We start from the raw sequence: 5,244 nt of genomic DNA on the forward strand, positions 1-5,244 counted from the left end.
ACAAAATTAATATAAGTCTTAAGCCTTGGTCATTCTCTGCCCTCTTCTCTCTCTTACCTTGTCAGTGTTTCCCTCTCTCCTTCTGGTGGACAGTTAGTTCTCGACTGCATGCATGCCTTACAAGCTTTGTCATTTGCTAGCTTATCTGACAAATTGTTAGTTTCCTTCTTGCTTGTTTTTAGAAGCTTTATAGAATTTGTAGCTCTTTACCATTTCTCAGTAATGTCACAGACATGTTCATTGGTCATCTGGTTTTAACTTCACTTACTAAGTGTTGACATAATGTTTTAGTTTTAGACAACTAGGAATTTAGCTGTTCCCTCTTTCATGTCAGGTATTTGAGTACTCAGTAGGATATTTTTCTAATCCAAAGCTTGATGTATATTTTTCTACTTTTTTATTTTTGCTAATAATAGGTTGTCTATAACTTGATGGTGCGTGGTATGCTAGCATCCAATTTTTTACATTTTCTTTGAGGATCACTAACTAATGTTTTAGTAACATTTGCTAAATAATTCTCCACTGTATGTCAGCATTGTAAAATACTGAATATCCACATATGTAGGTATATTTCTATAAACTCTCATCTTTTCCTCTAATCACCTACTGTTTGTACACACTTAAGCACATTTCTAGCTTTGTGCTAGATTTGATATCTAATACTATTGTTTACTCTTCAGAATTTTCTTGATAATTCTCACATCTTTATTCCTACAAATGACCTTTAGCATTTGCTTTTTGCATTCTATTTTGAAGTTACATAGCATTGTTTGTGATTGTATTGGATACTTTTTTAAAAGACTTGACATCTATGGAAAATCTTTCCACCCAGAAACATAAATGCATAATGTCTCCACATTCAGATAGACTTTTATGTCCTTTAATAATTTCTAAACCACTTTTATTTATTTGTAAGGAGAATAATAGAAAGAGAGCATGGGCACCAGGGCTTCTTGCCACTGCAAATGAATTCCAGACATGTGGGCCACTTTGTGCATCTGGTTTTATGTGGGTTCTGAGGAATCAAACTCGGACTAGCATGCGTTGCAAGTTACTGCCTTTAACTAGTAAGCTTTCTCTCCAGCCCATCTTTAATAAATTTTTATGATACACAGAAAGAGAGGTGTCGAAGGGGCATCCACTAGTGCTTTCACTTCTTTTAGTACTCATTGGCTTAAATAACTGCAATTTAATCCAGAATTAGGTACTGTATGCTCTCAGAAGTGACTCACAGTCACCGAGAAAGCTGTGCTTAGAAAGAGCATTTCCTGAGAAGAGAATTGGGAACAGTAATGTCTTTCAACTGCATTTCCTCTCTCCGCTGCCTGAGGGGAACATTAGCTAGGTCCCACTTTGAAAACTGAGCAATCACCTTTGCATGCCTGCCTGGCTTTGCCATCAGGTCCCAAGTTTCCTTTTATCTTCTTCCAGTTTTTAAATGAAAAAATCATTAAAATTTATTCATTCCGAGCATATTTCCTGGGTAAATGACTTAGTATTCCAAAATACATATGTTGTCTTAATTAACACTCATTAAATCCTTATCTTGGCTAATAGCATTTGACTAAGCTTGCTACTATCTCCTCCTGTTCCCAGTGTCTGGCAGCTTCTATATTCCTTGATTCATGGCTGTATCACTGCTCTTTCTACCTTGTGTTCCTATCTCTTTCTCCTTGGTGTGTGGGTGCATGTTTTAAATCTCCTCTCTCTCTTTCTCTGTCTCCCTCCCTCCCTCCCCCTCCCTCCCTCCCTCCCTCCCTCCCTCTCTCTTCTCTCTCTCTCTCTCTCTCTCTCTCTCTCTCTCTCTCTCTCTCTCTCTCTTGGGATTCCTGGTTTTATTTAAGTACAAATATAAGATGTACATGAGCTGTCTATTCATTTTCTTCACTGCACAGCCTGGTGTTGGGATTGGTGACTCTAATAGCCAGCTGGGCTGCTCTTTCCACAATGGCTTTGTGTTCTTCAAAGAAATGTTGTGAGCTATCCTAGCATAGTAACATTTGCTGCACATCAGGAATACTTCCAGCTCCTTGACATTGTGGACCAGAAACTTCTGGAAGCCACTGGGCAGCATGTACTTTGTTTCCTTGTTGCTCCCATAACCAATGTTGGGCATCAGAATTTGGCCTTTCAACCTTCTCTGCACCCTGTTGTCAATACCTCTGGGTTTCTGCAAGTTATGCTTAATTTTGACATACCAGCCTGACTGGTGCCAGATGAACCTCTTGGTCCTCTTTTTGACAATCTTGGGCTTCATCAGAAGTCTGAGGGCAGCCATGATGCCCAGCAGAAGTTGGCAGCCACCTCCTTTCCTCTCTTTTATAAAGGTAAAGGTGATAACACTTAGTGTCCTTCTGGATAACTATGAACAATCTAATCTCAAGATCCTTAAGTGAATCAGATCCACAAAGATGCTTTTCTTACATGAGGTCACATTTACAGTTTCCAGGAAATTAAGACTTGATATTTTGGGGTGCCCTTATTCAACCTACTAAACCTACTCATTTTCAACTCAAACAAAAGGGAAAAAAGTAAAGACAATGGGAATTTTTTTTTCTTTAAGATGTGATTATTTTAGTCATGAAGAAAAGGATTCTGATCTACCAAAATGATGAATCAAAAGAACTCACAGGCAGAGGAGTTGAGATAGTCAGTTTCTTGCAAGCATGAAAACCTGAGTTCAGATCTCCAGCACCCACATAAAAGCTGGGCACAGCAGCCCACACCTATAGCCTCAGCACTGGAGAGGCAGGCACAGGAGCCCCCTGTCTAGTCAAGCCAAGTCAGTGAACTCCAGGTTCAGTGAACGGTACTGTATCAAAAAGTGAGGCAGAGCCAGGCATGGTGGCGCACGCCCTATAATCCCAGCACTGGGAGGCAGAGGAAGGAGGATCACTGTGAGTTTGAGGCCACCCTGAGACTCCATAGTGAATTCCAGGTCAGCCTGGGCTACAGTGAGACCCTACCTCGAAAAAAAAAAAAAGTGAGGCAGAGAAAAATTGAGGAACACCCAATGTTGATCACTAGCCTCCACATGAAACACCCACATGCACATGCACCCACATGCCCACACATATACACAAAAAGAAAGCACTCATAGAGTAAGAGAATATCAGAGATAAGCTTCTTCATACTAGTGTGAGAAAGTCTCAACATTTAGGAGATAATTAAGAAACATTTTCTGAATTAAAATTAACAAGAAATATGAAATTTTAAATATAATAGCTAACTTTGCTACTTACTGATGTAAAACCTTAATATTTTAAAGAATAACAACACTAACAAATTGGCTCATGAATTAATAAAAAGGATCGGGAATTAAATTATATAAGCATTATGAAAGCATTTTCAGGGGCTGGAAAGATGGGTTAATGGTTAAGACACTTGCCTACATGGAAGCCAAAGGAGCCAGATTCAATTCCCCAGGACCCACGTAAGCCAGATGCACAAAGTGGTACATGTGTCTGCAATTTTTTTTGCAGTGACTAGACTGTCTCTATCTCTTTATACCCGCTGCCCCTCTCTCTCAAAAATAAATAAATAAATAAAATATTTCTTAAAACTTTAAAAAACAGTATTTTTCAGTAGGGGCTCAGTGATTACAGGTGCTTGCTTGCAACCCTTCTGACCAAAGTTGAATTGTCAGGGCAGCATAAAATCAGATGCAAAGTGGTGCATGGATCTGTAATCCCAGCATACTAAGGGAATGGGAAATGGAACCAGAAGAATCCAGAAGCACACACAAGCAGAAATGCAGGGAGACCCTATCTCAAAAGAAGGTGAAAGGGGAGGAGAAAGACGCCAAGGTTGTTCTCTGAACTCCAAACTTGACCTATGGTACACACATGTGCATATATACACACACATTATACACATAAAATATATATTTCTGTGTGCAAAATTAATAACAAAAATGCAAAAATAACTAAGCTTATTTTCAGCCAAAAATAACAGTAATGTGATATTAACTGAGTAAAAATTTTAAAGAGTTAAAAGTTTGTTTCTCTCATTTAAAATAAAAGTCAGGGTTGGAGAGATGGGTCAGCAGGTAAAGGCACTTTATTGCAAAGCCCATTGGCCTGAGTTCAATTCCCCAGTACCCACATAGAGCCAGATGCACAAAGTGGAACATGCACCTAGAGTTTGTTTGCAGTGGCAAGAGGCCTTGGCACACTTATTCATTCTCTCTATCTACCCTTCTCTTATTAGGTATGTCATCTCAGGTTAGGAGCCACAGATGAATGAGACTATGTGACAATTATATTTCTGATTGGGTGAGGTCACGGAAAATTATATGTTCCAAGTTCAACCAGTTATCTTCAAATTTCACTGTGTCATTTTTCTTTACTGCTGTGTAGAATACCATCGTGTAGATATACCTCATCTTGGTTATCCATTCGTCTAATAATGGGTATCTGAGTTGATTCCAGCTCTTAGCTATTATGAATTGAGCAGCTATGAACATAGTTGAACAAATATCTCTGAACTGAGGCATGGAGCTTTTAAGGTAAATGCCCAGTAAGGGAATAACTGGGTCTGTTGGTGACTCTATAGTCAACCTTTTTAGGAGTCTCCATATTGCTTTCCAAAGTGGTTATACCGTCCTTCCTTTCCATCAGCAGTGAATGAGGGTTCCTATTTCTCTGCATCCTCTCCAGCATTTGTTGTCATTATAATTTTAATGTTTGATATACTTATTGAGGAAATATAGAATCTCATAGTTGTTTTAATTTGCATTTCCCTGATTATTTGGGACATTTTCTTAAGTGTGTGCGTGGCATTTGTAGTTCTTCCTCTGAGAACTACCTGCACAATTCTCTGCCCCATTTTGTGAGTGGGTTGTTTGACTTTTTATTGTTTAGATTTTTGAGTTCTTTGTAGGTTGTAGAAATTAGGCTTCTGTCGGTTGTATAGTCATCAAAAATTTGCTCCCATTTTGTGGGTAATCTATTGGCTCTACTTATTGTATGTTTGTCAGTGAAAAAACTTTTCAGCTTCATGAGATACCAATTGTTGATTGATTGTTTAATTTACGGAGCTACTTGGGTTTTGTTCATGAAGTCTTTTCCAACTTCCCTATCATGGAAAGTTCCTCCTATATTTTCTTCCAGTACTCACAGAGTTTCTGGCCTTATATTGAGGTCGTTGATCTGTTTGGACTTAATTTTTGTGCATGGTGAGATGTGTGAATCAAGTTTCAATTTACTGCGTATGGTTATCCAGTTTGTCCAGCACCGTTTTTTG

General features: G+C 38.7%; 1 pseudogene; it reads right to left on the reverse strand.

Moving 5' to 3' along the window:
• Positions 1-1,871: 1,871 nt before the first annotated feature.
• On the reverse strand, positions 1,872-2,278 carry LOC123461658 (annotated as a pseudogene).
• Between the last annotated feature and the right edge of the window lie 2,966 nt (positions 2,279-5,244).

The sequence above is a fragment of the Jaculus jaculus genome, chromosome 6 (genome assembly GCF_020740685.1).
Source record: "Jaculus jaculus isolate mJacJac1 chromosome 6, mJacJac1.mat.Y.cur, whole genome shotgun sequence".
Classification (NCBI taxonomy): domain Eukaryota; kingdom Metazoa; phylum Chordata; class Mammalia; order Rodentia; family Dipodidae; genus Jaculus; species Jaculus jaculus.